Raw genomic sequence first — 20,326 nt, forward strand, 5'->3', positions numbered from 1 at the left:
ACCACAAATTTTAGGAGTGTGTAAAAGTCTGCTATGCAAATGCATAGCCTGAAGTGAAACTTGGCAGATAAAGCTTCAGCTGGATAAAGGTTTTACAATAATCTTTGTTTAAAACAAAGTTAATTAAATTTGGATTTAACCAGAGTTTCAACCATTTTTAAGTTACAGAATAATGCCAGGACTTAATTGTACCTTTTATCCGAAGATCTTTAAGTACCAAGGCATCACATAAGCTACACAGCACAGTGGGAAGTTCATTCCCCCTTACACTCAATCCAGAGCACGACCAGCAAGGAGCTGGCCTAGGTCTCCCTAAAACAGGCTGCTCATGGCTCTTTGTGCTGCTCTGCAATATCCAGCTGTTTCAGCAGCCACTGCAGACAGGGAGCAGGGAGTGCAGAATCAACAGTTTGGGTTCTGATGATGAATTCCTCTCCTGCCATCCTGCCCCAAGCCACACCACCCCCTCCATCAGGAGGGGTTGCCACCTATTCACTATATGATGAAACCCTGCTCTGCATAGTTCTGTTTTGCCCAGGTAGAACAGACAATGTCATAAATCAAATCCAGTGAATTTAAATAGCTCTGTTAAATTGGACAGTAAATTAAAGACATGCACGCACACAAAAAAGAAAGAGCTAAAAAAATAGGAACATAGTGCTGTTGTGAATATTAGTCAACTTTTTACTAGAGGGAGATATGGCTCCAGAGGCTTTCACTTTAAAATATATCTGTTCCCCAAACTAATCAGTTCATCCATACTGCAGACTAATTACTTTTGGTATTTTGTATTGCAGCAAGGACAGAGAGGCAACAAAATGCATTTATTCTACTCAAGAGTGGTTACTGTACTACGTACAACATAGAAAAATTACTATATTTTATCAAAGCATGAAATTGCTTTAAGAAATGGACTAAAAAATCATTTAGTGCCAAGGGTGAAAAAATGCTCCCAAGACAGGATGGTTTCTAGCAGCACTTAGTGCTAAGACTTATAAGAACAGATCCATCTTCTCCCTATTTTGTAACCAAAAAACTAGAAGTTATTTTGGTTTGTCTTAACTCAGGGACCTAACAAGTGCAAATTTCAGTTCAAGCTGACTCCAGCTCCATCTCCTTATGTACAGCCAGCCCTTGCTTGTTATCTGACAGCAGGAACAAACAGTCTGTTGAACCTTTTGCTCTGTATGAAAGACCACAGCCATGAGAAAACCACATGGATACAGCAGAGTTTAAAATATCTATGTTTGCTTATCAAACAAAGAGAAGATAAACACAACACAGAAATTCTGCTTCTCAGGCAAGATCCCAGTGGCCCTCCTGATAATACAAAACTACTCCAAAATCTCTCTGGGGCTGAAAGCCTTTGCATGCAAACCACCCAACAAAAGCCTCACAAGCACCACTCAGCAAATATTGGATTATCTTGATTTTGTGCAACTCCTTGCTAGTATGCTTTATCCGCGGTTCAACTTTCCCTCACTGACAGAGGCTGAAGCAGGCCACTGTGCACCAGTTCCTTTCGTGACACAAGTTGAGCAAATTTAGGTAGGGCAGTGCTTTGACAGCAGCTATTTTGTGCCATCAGGAAAACTGTCTGATGCTGTTCAATAGGCACGAAAATCGACAGTGCCTCTGCCAGGACCTGGCCTGTGAGAAGCTCAAAGGAATACTTTACTTAGACTTATGTAATTACAGTAGGGGAAACTCTTTGACAAATTTTCACCTGGATTAAACCAGGGCAGAGCCCATTCCTTTGTGTGTGGGATGGGGCCATCAGTCTGGGAGTGCTGATGCTGGCTTGCACAGTTGTGCACTGGTTCCCAACTGGGACTATATTATAGCATTATAACATAAGTAAACTCTGTCCTTACCCCAGCAACCTGCCATTGAGCATCCAAAGGTACTTGTGTGATTGAGAATTTGGGCTCATTGCTCTCTGACACCTTTTGCAGTTATCTCAAAATTCCCATTGCATTTACTATTTGGTTGCATTTTTACCTGTGCTCTCTGTTTAATTGTTTCCCTGTGTTGTACCATAGCATGGAAAAGGCTTGTTGAAGAGCACAGTCCTGACAACACAATGTTAAAAGGGCTCTAGGTTCCTGAGCTACTGGAAGGAGGGCAGGAAGTTTTGAAAGACATTGGTCCTAAAGCCCTCATTGATAATACGGTGGAGCAACAGCTGGAGGAGCTCACATTCTCTTGAGTCTCTGTGGAATCCTACTGCCAAACCCTACAAATAACACCTGTAACAAGTACTGAAGTACTGCCACAGCCAGTGCTAGTCTCAGAGGTCCAGGGATGGTGCAGTGGCAAAATGCATTTGCCACTTGCTCCCCCTGTAGGGTTCCCCCATCTGAGATCCACAACACAAGGGATTGCCTGGCCACCCTGCTTCTCCTTGCTCCAATAAAATCATTCTAGGTGTTTCTTAATCTCAGATGTGAATTGCAGCTTTTGGCCTCGTGTCTAGGGCTGGGCACAGAGGACAGTGAGTGGAATTGTGCATGGTTTACCGGAAGCCCTGCAAAAGGGTCTCAGATCCCATCACAGACCACCTTACACAAAACAAACCCACAACTCATTCAGCATGATTTCTACTGCTCAAAGACACGAGTTCCAGAAGTTCCTTCTCTCTGTAAATACTCAAAAGACATAAGTTGTGAGGCCACTTCTAGACTCAAAATATATTAACATGTTCAAAATGCTAATACAAAAAGGACAGGGAGGTACTCAGCAACTTCTCATTTTGTCTTTGAGCACATGCTATGTGGAGGTAAAGAGAATGACCATGAGAAAAGAGGTAATGAAGTAATCCAGAGTACAGTTCTGGAAAGCTGTTTAAAAGCATTTTTTACGGCCTAAAATTATGTTGGGTCTCAGCAGCAAGAAAAAAAATAAAAGAAAATTCATATCTCTATGGGTTATTAAGGGTAGCATTTGAGTAAGAAGAAATGGGGAATTATTAAAGACTTAACTGGTCAAAGTAGAACGTGGGAAACTTGAAAGGAAGAAAATCCTTTTTCCTCCCCTAGGAGTGGGATGAAGTAGCAAAGGGGGGAAGCAAGGCAGCAGGCTATCTCACTGGGGAGGCCTGTAACTACAAAGAGCCCAGGATCAGGCTAGGTTTCTTTTAGAACCACATACTTACATGGGATTTTTACTTGGGTGGAGGGACTGCATGGATTTTTGTACCATTTTCTAGTTCTTTACACTGCTCTGGTGCATAAGGTGGCTACAGTGTCTTTGCAATGACAGCTGGCTTGGGTTTTCCCTCACTTGGCTGCTTACAGCACCATTTGAGTAGCTGTCACCCTCTTCATCACTGCAAGGGAACAAATGCCTTTCCAGCCAAGCAGGGATCTGACATTCTATTTCTGTCTCTCTCCTCTGCAAGACAAGTGCTAGGTATCAGAAACAAGGCACTAAGATCAATTGTATCAAGTCAAAAAGAAACCCCCACAAAAAAAATCAACAAAAAACCCCCACCCACAGAAAATAAACATTCAGAAATTAAAAACTGCAGGAATGTTTAATGATACACACACAAAGAATGATCCATTTTGACTGGCTTATTATAAGATGGTAAAAATAGTGATATTTGCAGAGAGACAATGCTTTCATAAATATATATTATGTGTAAAAAGAAGTTAATTTTTTGTCTCTAATCAGGGCTGATTTGGAAAGCAGTCTGCATGCTTCTGTGTCTTACAGCTTCCTCCTGAATCCAATACCTAATCCAAGTCTCAAAAGCAGAGAGGCAGAATGCCAATGATCCAGGTAAAAATGTAAAAAGCAGCAGCAACTCTTGCCTGTGGCATTGTAAAAGTCAAACCACTGTAGCAGATCCTACCACCTAATGAGCAGGAAGAAGGGGAGCTCTCACATCCGAGATGCAGGCTTCCTTAAAAGATTTGGCATCAAGGCTGCAGCTTGAAGGCAAGAATTCACTCTTGTCCCCCCTGAAGCAACTGGATGAAGCCAAGCTTTGAATGTCAGGGGCTGTCATTGCAGGCACAGCACAAATGCCCTGCAGTAATGCCACCACCAAGGCAGCACTCAGCTGTCACAGCACCAGCAGCACAATTCGTAAGAAAACCAGCAAATGCGACAGTGCTTGAATACGAATCTGAAGACAAAGCAGAAACTGCAATCAATTGAGAACACTCAAGTCAAGACTGAGAAAAGTAACAGTTTGCAGAGGACTTTTCAGTGCTGTGGCAGCAACTCACTGTTGGATGCCATGAAAGCAAAGGATCCTGCTCAGGCTGCAGAATGCCTGGTGAGGCTGGCTCAATCAGCAGCAACACGGCCAGCACTGCTCTGTGATCAGTTCTGCCCAGACAGCCTCTCAAACTCAGGCTTCTTAGACTCTTCAGGACAAGATTTCTCTCAGTTAACTCTGATTATATACAGGGTAAGCATAAGGTGTACATATAGGGTATCAAAGGGTAGGAATAAACAAGTCATCCAAAGTTTTCTCTAACAAAGACAGAGAAAATCACCTTTGGATGACAAATCATCTTGCTCATTTTAAACGTCCTTCTAATAAGGACCAAGCTGCCCTCATGGGATAACAAAGGGTAGGAATAAACAAGTCATCTAAAGTTTTCTCTAACAAAGACAGAGAATGGATGACTAATCATCTTTCTCATTTTAAACGTCCTTCTAATAAGGACCAAGCTGCCCTCATGGGATATCCCTCTTCTAGCTGTGGTGGGTACCTAGACAACTGGCTTAGGCCGGATGGCTGTTTTTGACTGCAAAAGCTATTTTAGAAGATTCCAAGCCTAATTACTGAGCTCGTGTTCTGACTAGACCTCCTCATTCAAATACAACTCACATACTGGTTTCCTTTATGCAAACATCCAACAGAAAAGAATTTTTTAAAAAAAGAGAAAAACCATAAAAACTATAGAAAAAAACAATTACAAGAAAAAAATCTTCAATAGAGATTCACTTTTCTGCTTTTTAGTTCTTTTTTTCCACTGGTAAATTGGGAATTGGGCTCCTATGTTCTATGCAGTTTTCTAGCACTTTTTGTGGAACAAACCAGCTCCACACATCAGACATCCAACATATGTTGTTTACATAACACTTTCAGCTCTGTTGCTACTCTCTCTGAACTCAACAATTCTCCAAAATTTGGGGTCTTGCAAATTTTTCTATTAAGAATAAGCATTTAGCAGTAGAGCCTGGTATCTATTATAGAAATCTGCTCTCTGACAAGGAACACCAAGACCCATTTGCCAGGCTTGAGGATGTCACACGACAGGACATTTCATCTTCACTGGCATCAGCACACAATCTAAAAAGACTCTCTTCTACTCTGTTGAGGGTTATGCAAGATAGCTGTTCTCAAAGCTCTCCTTTATGTCTTTTTCCCCATCATTTCTGAGGTTTGCTCAGTGGTTCTTCTGTATCATGGATACCTGAAGGGTCCAGGTTCCTCTGACCTGGACATAGAAAATCATCTGAAGAGCACCACTATGACCCAGAAGGGTTTAACCATTTCTACTACTTGAAAAGGAGGACAGCAGCTGTCCCTAAACTCAAAATAGAGCTATCATTGGGTCATGTTATAATCTGAGGCTGTGATATCAGAAACTTTTATTAGTGCGAGCATGTCTATGTTCAGAGATTGGGCCAAGATAAAGTGGAACCTTTGGATCGCTGTAATGAATAAAACTATAAAAAATAATATTAGCAGGACCTTTCTAATTTCCTTTATATCAATTCTAATGTGTATTCCCAAGACACACATCAGAGTAAAGTAAAAGAGCTGGGCCTTATTTAAATTAAATGCTTTTGGACTCATGTCCTGTTACCTTCTGCCTCTAGAATACGTAATGAGAAGACCACGTACAGCACTATCTCCAGCTTCTTGTCATCTTACAGCATACTCACAGGGTTACTCATGTCATTGTTATGAAGTCATTAAAGCCACGTGGTACACAGAGGCAGCCTGCTTCTATTTCTGGTCCAGCGCAATACTGGGGGGAAGCGCCATCCTTTCCTAAGTGGAGTCAGGCTCCCATGGAAACTATGCTGTTGTTGTCTTGGATTTGCCCTCTTTGAGCAGAAGTCCCCAGTGGCCACTTGTGGAGCTCTTAAAGGTGCATTTGCTATCTTTGTAGGAAACTTCCTGGGTAAAACATAAGAGCCTGTCTTCAGAATAGGCCTTTGGTCTCGGTACTAAAGTTCTGAAAACAAAAAAAAAGCCAATGTCCTCAATGGAACAAATCCAAAAAGGTGGAGAGACTTCTCTTGATCATGCTTGAACCACTCACATCCAGCACACACCATTCTGAAAAGTACACCTAGAAGATACTTTCACACTGCTAAATCAAGTGTTTCTCATCTGCAATACCAGACTGAACTTCTGAAACAAGATTGTAAACAGCAGGAGAAAGGGGATTAAAGGGCAAAGAAGAAAGATCCTCTCTACATTTCAAAACAAAACAGGAATCTTATTAGCATTTAAATGAACAGACTATCTGGATGGTGAAATCCTTATGAACTGTTGTGCTCTAGACAGAAGCGAATCTTGACCCTCATTACCAAAAGCCACCCTGCGTGCGACAGGGTGTTTGTGAAGCCAGAGAAGCAGATGTTCTCCAGACCAACATATCTTCTCTCCCTGCCTGCCTGCAGTCAAGAAAGACTAGGCTTCGTGACCCAAATGATTTTTGCTGCTTTTGTTTTCCTTAACAACATTAATATTAATATAATGGCAACGACAAAATGAAACAAAACAAAAAATCCCATAAACCTGGAGCAGGACACTAGCACAGCAGTGAGCTGCACAGGTCAGCACCCTGCAGTGAGCAGTAATCTGCCTATTTTGTGTCTGAAGGGATAACAAATACTCACCACAGCCTGAATAACCACCACATGCCTACAGAACTCCTACTGCCAAGAGAAGGGTTGTCACATGCATGGGGTTGTCATGTGCTGCCAGCAGCAGTGCCACTGAGATCTCTGCTTAATGCTTGTATCCCAGTTTTGTTCCTCCCCACCACAGCACAGCAGGACTCAGCCCTGCACCCCAGCCCTTCTCCAGCCTGGCAACTGCACCACTGGGGAGCAGGGCTTGGGGAGCAGGGAGGAAGATAAAGGCTCTTCCTGGCTTATGCGGAAAATGCCACCAAGGAAGAGAGGCAGTAGAGGGCACTGCCTTGAGGGAGAGGAAGACAGTGAAGCAGGCTTGGGAGATGAGCTACATCTGTTCAAACTGAAGTTATTTCCAGCATGGAAGTCTGCAGGGATGAGCACAGAGATGCCAAGGTGGTCTTCAAATCTGGGCAGACACTTTCAAGTCTCAAGCTATCTCTTAGTAGCCCAAGCTCTTGACCCACAGAGGCAGCTTCTCCAGTGAAATAACAATGAGCAACATTCTTGCTGGAGCCATCCCCACACTTTCTTCTACTTCCCTCACTAGGCTGGGTGAATGGATTAAGTATGTGCCACATACTTCTGTGGCACTGCCACCTCATTACATCATTATTATAGTGTTAATCTAGTGCTCTAATCACAACTGCAGCTGAGGACTTGTGTAAGCATCTTTCATGTTCCTTGTTTCTTTCCTAGTAAGTTTTTAAGCTTTCAGGAAGAAGAGCTGAAAACATGAAATGAATACACATCAAACCATGAAGCACAGAGAAAAAAAGACTGAAAAAAAGTCATGACTTCTCAGCTCAGCAGGTATGCTAAGGGCACAGCTGAGGTTGGCAGTCTAAGAGGCCTTTGTCGATGCGATGTGAGATCCATGCACAAACTTTACAAAAAAATTTGTGTGTGCCAGTGACTGCAGGGGAACTCTAATTAGTCACAGGCAATGACAACAAAACTCCCCTTAAGAGAGCAACATCAAAACTCACAGGTCTGAATAAAGTTAGATATATTTAAAAAAAAAAAAAAAAAACCAGCAGTCATGATGAGAGAGAATGTACTTGCTCACCCAAACACAATCCTGACCCTTCTTCTTGAAGAGGAGTTTCAGGTATCTCTGCTAATGTTCCTGCCCAGCAAGAAGGTGATGCCTTAGGATTTAGCTTTAATATTTTTCAGATCCTGTACTGCTTTAGTGTACGACTCTAAAACTCCATAGCCTGGCAGCTACTGTTCTCCCATTTTATTCAGACAACACAATTCCTCTCTAGGCCTGAAACTCAAGGACACTTCATTGTCTCAGGCCCTGAGAGATGTGAAAAACATTGAACGGGGGGGCGCAAACTTGGAGTAAATTACTTCATTACCTGAAGCTGTAATTGGAGGATAAACCCCTGATATACAAATGGACCAAACTTATAACTGTGTGAAAAACTCGTGACTGTTGTCCATCTTGGGTGTAGCGCCTCGGAGGCTTCTGACTGCCCAAGGTGAACCTACTGGAGTCCTTCAGTAAATACCCACTTTTATTATCTTAATTTTGTCTAGCCTCTGTTTTAGGTAGCCACTCCAAGGCATCAAAGTCAGCCTCTGTCTCTCCAAGCAAGTGCTCTTGAGCAATTTGCTCATAAGGATTTAGCTGCCAATTAAAAAATAAAATTTAAAAAACTCTTTGTTTTTGAGTGTTAAGAACTTTTAACTCAGGCCAGTTCAAAAAGTACAAATTAGTCATTTTCATAATCGTGTTTCAGAGGGGAAGGAAACAAACATGACTGCAAAGCCACCAGCTCCAGTTCCTCCCCTAATCTTCCAGTGTGACCAGAGAGAGAAGCCACCACAAAAGAGCTCAGCTCATTAACAACAGGGGTAGTAAGGGCCCCAGAAATCTCAGTTTCATTCGTAAATGAATGAGCACAGATCTGACATGGATGCAGCCACGTGAGTGTAAGTAATGTGTCAGCGTAACCTCAATCTCTTGAGCTGTATTGACTTATTGTAAAGATTTACTACCTCAGCTTTGCAACAATGGCACACTTTGAGCATTTATCCTCTGCTTCTTTTCCACAACATTTACTGATTCCACACTGTGTAAATTCAGAGACTGAAAAAAAAACCTTAGCTCAAAGAGTTTGATGGGGATGTGCCTATTGGATACCAGTGGACACTATTGTGCAAAACGCAAAGTTTTGAAATGTCCAGTCATTTTTTTTGACAATTAGTGAGCAAAAATTCCAATTTTATTGTAATTTATTTTAATTAAAATTAGGTTTGCTCCTTAAATTTATCTACAAAACCTTATTGCCAGTGTGCCAGCCATTTAATATCTGAATTCCCAACATCATCTGCTGCACTTTTGAACATGAATAAAATCATATATCCTAGAACACCACTTGAATTGCTTTTCAGAAACAAAAAAGTACAAAATGTAAAGTTATACAAAATGACTGAGAATTCATCTAAGGACTTCACCACTTGAATTGCTTTTCAGAAACAAAGTACAAAATGTAAAGTTATACAAAATGACTGAGAATTCATCTAAGGACTCACTAACCAGTTGAAGTCCAACCACATTCATTCTCATGTAAGAGGTAAGAGTGAGAATTTTATTCACTTGAATCTACAGAAACCTAATCTATGTGGTCCTCATGGGATGATTTCATGCAAGTCCTGATATTGCAAAGCCAGGTTTGGTTTTGATTACTGCAGTCAAAAAGTTGGAAGAATATAAATGGTGCATTGAAACCTACAGAAACCCCAAACTTTCTGTTCTAAAGGAAAAGAACAGAACTGAGAGTCAGTAACTGCTGGGTGTACCCAACTATTCAAGATCCAGTTTGGGGAATATCAAATAATACAGGCAACATATTGGAGTTTCAATAAGGACAAAAGAGAGCAATAAAAGATAAGAAACAAACAACCCAGAGCTGGATTACCAAGTACAGTTTTACTAAATTCATGCTTTATAGCCTACTTTATATCTGCATTTCACCAGAAGACAGAATTTAATATGCGCTGGGGAAGGACGGCTACATGTGTAGGTGTGTGGATGTTGGGGGTGGGAAATGTTAATAAGGTGAGAACAAGTGAGCATTAATTACAAATGTTTCTCAAATGACTGTTTCTTATTTTAGTCTCAGATTTACCAGTAGCTGTAATAGTCATCTTTTAAAAGCATAGAGAAATGTTTTCTTTTTCCTTTTAGCTGTTTTGAACAGAGCAGGAAATAAGCATAAGGTGTGATAATAGAATGTAATTATATACTAGCTTCAGATTTCCACATTGTTTTGAAGCTGCTGAGCCAGACTTGGGCACACCCATTAGGACTTCTTTTGGTAAGAAAGGTGGGACAAGAAGTCTCCTTATTCCAAAGGCTGCCCACTGACAAAATCTAAATTTCCAAGTGAAGGAGAAACCAATCTTCTCTTCTTTTACAGCTGAGGAAGGTCTTGGTTCATTGCTGTCTCTTCCTGCTTTTTACCAGCAGCCAGCTCCACTGGGTCAGCATAGTAAAAATTTTCCCAGTGTACTTTTTTTTGCAGCAGGGTACTATCAGAGCAAGAGGCACAATGCCAAGGCTGAGGAGTCTCATCTCAGTCTGCTGCTGGGAGACATTGTAAAGTCACAGCCCAGTTCAGCGATGTCAAGAAAGTTATGCCATTTAAATTAAGTGTCAAAAGGATTAGATTTCAGCCAGATAAATGAAAGGATATTCTCCTGTCACATGCCACTTCTGTTCCAACCTCAAAAATCTGACTGCAGTATGAGGGGTTGCTAGCCAATCATCAGCCACTTTATCAGTGGGGAATTAAATTGATTGATGGAATTAATCTCTTTTGCAGACTGAGCATACACAGAGTCCATTTGTACACAAAGTGAGAAAGAAAGCCACTTGCCTTCCAAGGGAAAGGCTTTCTGACCCCATACCAACTACCCCTCTTCCAAGGGCAGGTGAACAAAATAAGTCTAAACTCTGAAGTGTTGTGTTGGGGTATTTTTTTATATAACTACCTAACTTCTACTCAGTAAATCCTATCAATAACGAACTACAGAACTTTCCTTTCAAAGGGTCAGAGATACAATCACATTATGTCCATGTTGGTTCATACTAATTTAGGGAATATTCTAAGAAATATGTTCATTGAGCTAAGCAGCCAGTGCTACTAGGTTTCCCTTGTGTGCTCTGATAATGATTTTTACCTAGCAGCAGCTGGAAACCAATAGATCTGATGTCTTTCTGGAGAAGCTTCTGTTCCTAGGAAGGTCAGTCATCAAACAGGATTTGTTTTTCACCTGAGACAAGAGAGATGTTGAGGTCTTATAGATCGGTACGGTGTTAAAGTTTTGCAAATAGCAGAGAACCAGCTCTCAGTAATTACCAGTCTCCTTTCAGAAAGGACTGCAAAAGAGGTCTTTGAGTAGGCTGTATTTACTACAGTGATAAAAAGAAAACAGAGCAGAAAACAATGAGGCAATTAGTAGAAGTAGACAAGTGCTTCTAAAGAAAGGTGAAATATTTTCCAGGCTCCCCAAGATCCCAGACAGAGCAAGTAGTCTCAGGAGTTTTGGACATATGTCCTATCCATTCATCATAAACCTGGCAGCCCAGAGACCTCAGCTGAACCAAACCCCAGCCTTTGAATGAGTTCAAGGATCCCATTTCCAAATTTTCAGATCTGCTTTTTCCAGACTTTTCTTTCCACAAATATTTCAAGGGTCTGCTTCAATCCAGAATAGGGTTGGGTTTTTTAATTTCCTTTCCCAAATATTCCAAAGGATGGGAAGGTGCAATTTTCATTTCAGCTTTAAACATAATGCAGTCTTTTGCTTTACTAATTTTGCACCATTTCATAAGTCATACTAAAGGTGCTTGCTCTAGATTACTGTTGTCAGAGCAGAACCCTGCATCATACCATTACTACTCTTAAGATTTTTATAGTAGAGCTGAACAATAGAAATCTAGCAGCAAAGGGCTATAACAAAGGCAATATCTCCTTGTTTATGAGTGACCCTTGGTTAGCCTGAGTACTGGTAGCCTGCCCTTCAGAGGTCCAGCATAATGAAGGCAGCTCTTTGGTAGTTTTCCCTGAGGGGATGGTGTAAAGAGGAGAAAGACAGAGGTAGAATAAACTGAATCACAACATCTAGACCTTGAGATGAAGAGCATGTTTGGGAAGGGAAAGCAAACCTGATGCTTCCACTGCTTCCCACTAGGTAGTGCTGCAAAAAGAAGGAAACAGGAAGAGAAACCATGCTAAGCCTTTTCTGACTTGCTTACTTCAATGGAGAGATCAAAGAAAGTTACATGGAGGCCCCAAAAGCTATTTGTCTTTAGGCTTTTCTGACAGGACAAAAATGAGAATAAAAGACATCACCACCGCATGAAATTTTCAAAGCAGAATCCTAAAGTGAGAGAAACATAGCTATTTTAGAGTTTTATTATCAAATGGATCACACAGCTTTCCAAGAGCCCTGGCCAGTTAGTATGCAATCTCAGATCAGAATTTCTGGTGAATCTGAAGGCTAAGAAATTTGAAGGCTTTAGTCAGACCCATGTAGGAGACTTGGTGTTTTGTTATTGTTTCCCATCCAGAACCAATTGTCTTAGAATTTCCTTTAAGGGGAAAAAAAACCCCAAAACCACCAAAAAACCTTATGAATTCTTCTCAACACTAAAGTGTGAATTGAATGAGAGGAGGAAAGAGGCTGCAGTCATACCCCCACCCACCTTCTTGTAGTTAACCCTGCACCTCTGGCACTCTTGTATTTACATTACCCTGTTCCAGGTCCAGAGTTGTACATTCCTCTGTCTCAGGCTTTGGCCCTCCCGTACTCATCATCTGAGATGATGTAACCAGACTAAAATCACTGCCTGAATATCCATTTATATCACATCTGTGATTTTTAAAAAGTGTATCTAGTCATGTGCACTTTCCAGTTTTATATTAGGCCCACAAACAGCTGGGCCATCCAAGAGATTTCACCAAGCATAAAAGCAGGAGAGAATAAGCAGAAAAGTTTTAAATAGAGTTACAGGATACATATGTATGTCCTGCCACAAGGTATTTAAAGCTTAAGAAGTTCATAAGTTGTTCAGTTATTATAAAATGTGTTAGCCTGACAACAGTGAGTCACTTCTTCCCAAGTCATCCAAGCATTAGCAACTGTGGGTGGAGGTGAGGAATTTATTTTAAAAATTATACAAATAACTATTAGGACTATTATTACCCAGAATAACCATAAGGAACACAATAGGCTCTTATTATTCAATGATTTGAAGAGTCATAAGATGAAGGAATTAACAATGCTAAGTGACTTCTTTCTCATTAATAGGAGCATCAAACTGTACCAGATGTAGCAAAGAGACAGTGGAATGTGCTGAACGGAATTTTTTAGAATTCAAAACTCGCTATGCTTAGGTTCTTAATAGTGGAGAACCATTAGAGTACTTTCTGAGGTCAGCTGAAGCACAGGAATTGCATACTTAAAGAAACAATTTTCTCTGAATGAACGCCACTGTTTTACACCTATGCTGACATCACTAGCTAGACCCAGCTCCACAATCCCCTGGTTCAGCTAGGAAGCATCCATACCATTGCTCCTTAGTGAGCACCACAAAAATAGAAATAGAAGAGACTACCTAATAGAGAGACTAAGAGCAACCATTGAAATCAGCATTTCTGTGTTTCCTATGAGGCGCTAAATAATCCTTTTTTTCACCAGTGTTATTCCAAACGAGTAAACTAGAGATAACAGGCAGCAGATGAAACTTGGGCACCCACACCTACCAATAGGCAAACACGTGCTCTAGCTTATGTTTCTTGCTGAAACTGATCTGTTCTATAAAAGGTTATGATTTCCAAGATATGGGGCAAACTCATAACACAGCACAAACAACTTCTTGCTAACTCTTCTCACTGCTCCTTCAGCTCAGAGGTAAGATCAAGTGCTGGCGTCCACTTGTGCTGTAACAGCGGAACAGTGTGCAAAAACAGAAAAACAACCCCTCAAAGCTTGAGGAGAGGAAACCTTCTGCTTTGGGTCCCATTGAGAGTAAAGCTAATGGAAGAAGATCAAATAGGTCTTTGTCCATCCAGTCCTGTATGTCATTAAATCCGTTGCAGTATTCTAGGACAATGCATTGAAGCTATTGTGGATACCGACTCATACTTCAATCCTGTCACGTTTATCCACGCACAAAAGACCAAAATTATTCTTCCTGCTAAGATAAGTGTGCTAGATGGCACAAAAGGAAACTGTGTGAGAGACCACATGGTTTTACCTCTTCTTTCCTGCCTGTGTTGGACCTTATACAAAATGATCTCTTGTCTTTTCAGAAAGACAGGCAGTAGCCATTTATAGGTATGCAGCAGAGAAAGCAAGAAGCATAATAGTTACTTATTTCGTGCCTAGCAATGGGCATATAAAGGGGATTTGATGGGAAGATTTACAGACATGGAAGAAACAATTCAGAAAGCTTCTTCAAATGTACTGTGTAAAATATTGAAGTTTTCAGATTTTCTGTCCTGAGCTCAGTGCCAGAGGTTTTGAAAAACAGCTTCATAAAACAATCACAACTATTTTAATTAGAATTGAAAGCAGCTTACAGTATGCAAACACATAGCAGGGAGAAAGTATACCTACAAGCTGATTAATAGCTCTTCCTCACAATTCTGCAAAGAAAAAGTCAAAAACCTACTTTAAAGAACCCAGGAGACAGGCATAAGATGAAACAATTCATTCAGACATAACACCTAGGATTCTGGGGAAGAAGAAAACCCATTACTTTTCAACTCTTCAAGCTCCTCATATACACAATAAGCATGATGAAACATTATTATTTCCAGCTAACCAGACTATCTGCCAGAAGTTGCTCCCTTTGTAGGAGAATATTGTCAAGCCCTGTGGCCTGTTCAGCCACACCTGCTAGCAAACTGGCTTTTTGTTCAGTTCCACACGATTTGCACAGCAACAGCTGAGGCAAGGGTAAGGCTCCCCTTCACAGGCATGGCAAACAGAGCAAGGGACAGCAGTTTCCATGGGCAATAAGAGCCATTTTGCTGGTTCAGATTGAATGACCAGCTCAAGTATTTTCCTAAGCTGCTATAGGAAGACCCACTTACACATCTCTGAAAATCCTGATCCCTGCACCATGTTCTGTTTTTACGCACACACAGTACCAGCACATGGACAAGTTTATCAGTATTTTCCATTCATCTCATCACTGAGATGTTTCTGCAAACCTGGGCTTTTCCTCTGGGAAGAAAAGCAGAGGGGACCCAAGTAATTCAAGAGGATATCCAGCTTCACGGGACACATGGAGGAAAAAAATAAAAGGCAGAATGAAATCTGTTGGATTGTTCTCTCAATTCTGCCTCAGATGTATTGGGACATACCAAGGAAATCACATTCAATGTTTCAGTTTCCACTCCTGTGACTCAAGGGTATCACTACTGCCCAATCTCATGCAGATATGTGAGGGTTCAGGATACATATGATACTCTAGATTTTAAAATGGAAAGCTGTATATACAAGTGCAGCAACCTATCAGAATATCATCAAAACTGAACCCAAACATCAAGGGAATGTTTTAGTGGAAAAGAAATGAAAATCATTTCTCTTTGTTCTCCAGATTCTAAGATATGAGCAACACTGTCAAATAGTTCTAGAAAATAACATCCAGTGAAGCAATAAGAGCTTCTCTTTGTGAAGACTGTTTCATTATAAATTCATTTAATTCTGAGTCAGAAGACTCACAAGTCTTCCCTGGGTTTTGTTTGCATGCTCTTAGAATTGTTTTCCTTGTTGTCATATTCCCTCTTGCCAATACAGAAAGAACAGAAATCCTAATGCTCTACATTACAAACTACCCAGCTTTATTAGGTTGCTGAGACATTAACACAGACTTAATCTATTAAAGCCATTAGTAATTGCCATATATGGAGCAATCATCATTTTCTAGAGTTAAGGAGCAAACAGAAAACAATGTGAAGATGTATAAATAAGACAAAGTAGAAATCAGGATACTCCAGGGCTTTCCAGGATGATTTTTATAATAATCAGGTTTCCTGCATCTCTCCTCTCTACCATCCATTTGCACTTTCCCTCTGTTATTCCAATGTTCCATAGTCTTTCCTCACTTCTTCTGTCCCAGAGACAAAATTCAATTACAGACAATATACAGATAATATTTAATTGAGGCCAGATGACTAAGAGGTCTCTCAGAACTGAGGCTACTGTCTTTAACACAAAGGTAGTGGGCAAGGAAAGGATGTTCACCTTCTTATTTATTTATGCAAACTTGGGATTGTTATCTTGCTGTAAATTGCAAGGGGCCACAAGTGCTTGCAGGTTTTACTAACAGCTAGGCAAGGTCAGCACTAATACCAAGGTTGGTGATTCAACCACAGCTAATGCACCTGTCAGTAAAACCAAAAATGCCTTGGTGCATCCACTGCCCTTTCCTTGTGTAACATTAAAAACCTTCTTGTTGTTGAAGACAAATTAAATTGTTCTGCCTAGTAATAGCTTTAATGAGCTTCTGTCTAATGCAGCTCTGTAAGCACAGGGCTTGCCTACACCATGAGGATTGCCCTGCAGAGGGTCTTGGACACCCCCCAAGTCTGAGCCAGCATACTTAGGTGGATTGAGACTCAAGTTTCACCAAGGTACAAGTTTAGTCATAGCAACTCTCTTCCTTTGCCTTTTCAGCCTTTTTCAGTAATACAAAAAAGGTAAGAAGTCCATGAATAATCAGGATAGTTATGCTTCATATTTAATGACCCAAAAACCTCAACAGGGTTAGATAAGCATGCAATGGGTTCAGGTGAGTATGTGAGCTACCCACCATCCCTAAAGAGGGAGCTCCTCATGTAATGGACTCTCTCAAATACTGAAATAAATGTCAGAACTCACATGGACCTCGGCGTAGCAATTTTACCTTCCCAAAATTAAAAAATTGCTGTGAATATCCCAAAGAACAGACAATTCAGACATTTCAGGTACTTTTCTTTTGTCAATATATCAGTACTTCAAAAAGAGACTTGGCCACAGCTTTGATTTAAGTTAAAATGAGCACACAATAAGAGACATACAGGCATTAACAATAAAGCAAATATATTTTAGCCTGAATTTAAATAGCGCTCAAGTAATTTTTTCTGTCTGGTCATTGTCCTCTTCCCCATATTTTTAAGAGCTGCCTAGGTTGATATTTCCTTCATCTGCTTTCTTCTCTTTCTCCCTTCTAGAAAACTTTTGGATAAATTTGAGGTGCAGCTTGGCTAAGGCCACTGTTAAGAAGATTTAAAAATTAACTAACAAGATCACTTTAAAGCAATCTTCAACACATGTTGTTCTACAGCTACCTCAAATTTTTCAAGAAAAAGGTTTTCATTTCACCTACTGGATGAAATAGGAAAGGGTTTGGGGTTTTTTGTGAAACATTAGGAAGAAATACTGTTGTTATGTGTAACACTTAATAACAATAGTCCTAAATACATTTTCTTTGAAAGCAAGCTGCACTAATAGGCAGGTTTTCTCCAGCTCAGAAGTCCTGCTCCCCTTTAGCATTATTCTCCTGGAGGTAGAGAGTACTCTTTGTATGAGCTGATATGAAGGAGTGTATAAAAATATTTTGCTTCACTTTAAGAAGGGAGGGGGGCAAGAATAGCCATGTACTGGAATTTATAGTTCACAGACATTTGCCCAGCTGGGCAAAGCTTTAACTACCAATGAACTTACTAGCAGCTGCTAGCAGTTACTAATAGATGAGAGCAGTAAGAAATACAATAAATAAATAAGAAATGGATTTTTATCATAAGAGGAACCTTTTCATTTGAAATGTAGTGGCTTTTTGAATTAAAAGTAACTTAGCCAGGTTTCAGGATTAGTGACCACTCACTTGTCTGGTTGACTGTGTCTATATATAATTTAGTTTACTGAGACTACACAGTCAAAACTCCCCCCCTTGTGTTTGGATTGACCCTTTAAGGACTTGAGAGCAGTTTTAGACAGAGAATTAAATTCACAGTTGTGCCTATAAAATTAAACTTCTGCTTTTTGATAGACTCATAACTTTTCTGAGACATTGAGTTCCTTCAGAAAGATTATAGCCTGATCCAAACAAAGCAGCAAGTATTAGAATTGGGAAAGCTATGACAAAATAGAAGAGTGGTCTTATAAAGAACAGTACTATATTACAAAAAGTTAATTGTAACCATACACACAGCCAGAAAAACGTTACTGGAACATTAGGGCTCAGAAATATACATGCACAAAAAATTGTCAGCTTTCTTCTCCTGGCTATCTGCATACCAAAACACCTGCTACACTGCAGTCATAACCTGACTAGTTAAGCATTCATGGGTTATTATGTTCTGAAACATCATTTCAAGAAGGGCAAAACTAGTTATGCAATTCATGAGGCTCAGCTGCTTTCCTGCAGGACTACAATTATGTACTGTAGAGCTGAGAGAGCAGACCTCAGGACAGCAAACCCTGCTGCCCTTCAGCCCTGGTGCTCACCAAGAAACTTCACAAGTTCCTGCATCAGAGGTTATCCATCTCCTCAAACAGCATGAGCAGAGGACTCAGGAACCTGATTTAGTTGGAGTCAAGTAGGGAGCATTCACCAGGCAAACAGGAGGAATGTTATTCTGGTTGAGAGGCGGCTGGGAGCACGAATAACTTATGCTGGCTGAAACAGGTTTAGAAGTGGGAATTTCTTACAGCACTCTGTGTCCTATACTGGTAACCCAGCTGCCAACTCTGGGTGCATAACAGAGCTGTGAGGCAGAAAGTAACCCTGACAGCAGCAGTAGCTGCCAGTCTGTTTCCTCCTCAGAAGGTACCAACACCGCAAGAGCAATGGGTGAGCACAGCCCGTAGCCTTTACAAGCTGTCCATGCTTATAGTCTAAGCTACCACAGTCAACAGAAACAGAAGGGTTTATGACACCCTTACCCTTGGCTGAAAATGGTGATGGTACAGGAAAAACTATGCACCAAGTCTGTTTCTGAGTATAAGCCAACATATCCAAATATTCAAAGACTCTAGGCACCAGAAGGTTAAATAACAACATGGGCGTATTCAGGAAAACTGAAATAACTTATGGATCAAAATCCTTCCTTTCTTAGCTCATGGTCACTTACTGCAAAAACATCTGTACAAGGCTAAAATATTATTTGTGCATTTACCATCAATTATGTTTTAAAAGCTAAAGGTCCAAATAGACACAACAGAGCTGCAGAACAGACCATAAGAGCAATTCTCATCATATCCCAAATAGGTAAGCTTTACTCACCATGGAAAAACAACCCAAGGGCCTCAGGAACCTAGCACAGCATCACTGAGGGGCCTTCCTCGGTTCCTTCATCAGTTTAGCTGCGGCTGACAGCCAGCTGCTGTGGAAAAGAAACAAATAGCTTGAGGAAGTGGATCCAGCTGTTTCCACCATTAACAATAGAATGGTCTCAGGTGAGAGACCTCTGGCCATCTGTGGCTCCTGTTGCCCATACAGAAGGCAATCAGCCTTCTGTGGCCATGGCACACCCAGCTGGAGTTGCCCCTCCAGAGTGAAGCAGGGGCAGACAGTGCCTATGTACAGCATCTCTGTACTGGTATGAAGTCTGTAGAATGAGTTTTGCTGGGCTCTAAAGACTGATGAAGAAAGCACTTTTGGCCAAGTGACAGCTCTGTCTCTGAAGCCAGCGTGAGGACATCTTTCTCATGTCACTGCTGTGAGGTTTCCTATGAAGTAGCTTTCCAGGAGGAAAAGTTGCTTAAATGCTATAACTATAGCATTTAAGCAACTGTAGGAGGAAATTATCCTTCATTAAAAAACAAGTCCCTACAAAAGCCAAAGGCAATTGATCTATGCTGACATGGCTCCATCTTTCTCATGTCACTGCTGTGAAGTTTCCTATGAAGTAGCTGTCCAGGAGGAAAAGTTGCTTAAATACTATAGACTATAGGAGAAAATTATCCTTCATTAAAAAACAAGTCCCTACAAAAGCCAAAGGCAACTGATCTTTTGTCATGGCAGTGGCTCAGATGGCTGCAGGGCTGTTTCTGGCTATTTCACCTGTCATGCACCTGGTAAATACCTCCTCTCCATTTCAAAGCAAAGCAAAGCCCTAGCAGTGCTGCCAGCTGATGCCATGGTCCTTCAGCACAGCCCTGGACTCTGCTACAGGTCATCTTTCCTTCAGGAAACCCCTACTTTTCCTGCAAACATCTGTCATCCACAGCGTGAGCCTCCTCTCCATTTCAAAGCAAAGCAACACAGCCCTAGCAGTGCTGCCAGCTTATGCCATGGTCCTTCAGCACAGCCCTGAACTCTGCTACAGGTCAACTTTTCTTCAGGAAACCCCTACTTTTCCTGCAAACATCTGTCATCCACAGCATGACCAGTGCTCTCTTTCTGGCAGGGCTCTGC

The sequence above is a fragment of the Passer montanus genome, unplaced genomic scaffold (assembly GCF_014805655.1).
Source record: "Passer montanus isolate IOZ18808 unplaced genomic scaffold, ASM1480565v1 scaffold40, whole genome shotgun sequence".
In the NCBI taxonomy this organism is placed as follows: Eukaryota; Metazoa; Chordata; class Aves; order Passeriformes; family Passeridae; genus Passer; species Passer montanus.